The sequence below is a fragment of the Meleagris gallopavo genome, unplaced genomic scaffold (genome assembly GCF_000146605.3).
Source record: "Meleagris gallopavo isolate NT-WF06-2002-E0010 breed Aviagen turkey brand Nicholas breeding stock unplaced genomic scaffold, Turkey_5.1 ChrUn_random_7180001859469, whole genome shotgun sequence".
NCBI classification, from domain to species: domain Eukaryota; kingdom Metazoa; phylum Chordata; class Aves; order Galliformes; family Phasianidae; genus Meleagris; species Meleagris gallopavo.
In genome coordinates, this window is record NW_011125317.1 from 1 (window position 1) to 328 (window position 328).

General features: G+C 49.4%; 1 long non-coding RNA gene across 1 annotated transcript; it reads right to left on the minus strand.

The window, feature by feature from the left end:
• Positions 1-60: 60 nt before the first annotated feature.
• On the minus strand, positions 61-322 carry LOC109364461. The gene is made up of 2 exons (XR_002110395.2): positions 200-322; positions 61-116 (listed from the first exon to the last, which is right to left on the minus strand). It is a non-coding gene; the product is annotated as an uncharacterized LOC109364461 (long non-coding RNA).
• Between the last annotated feature and the right edge of the window lie 6 nt (positions 323-328).

Consider the following 328-nt stretch of genomic DNA (forward strand, 5'->3'; position numbering starts at 1 on the left):
AACCGTTGGATAACTGATGCTTCTGCAGCCAGAGCACAGCATCTTGCACATGATTTTTGCTGATGTAAATGTAAGAGCTGGCCTGCCCAAAGGACCTGGCCACAAAAGCTGTCAGCCTGTGGGCAGAGCACATATGTCACATCCAGGAAATAGAATGGATGCTAGGGTTGGGATGACAGCTCCAACTCTGGCCACTCACCATGTGTTGCCCTGGGTGTCAGACTTCCCAAAGGCACTGTAGGAGCCATCATCATGTTTGTAGAGCAGCTGACGCTGATAACCTATGAAGACAGGGGCAAAAGCAACTCTTAGTGTGAAAACATGTACC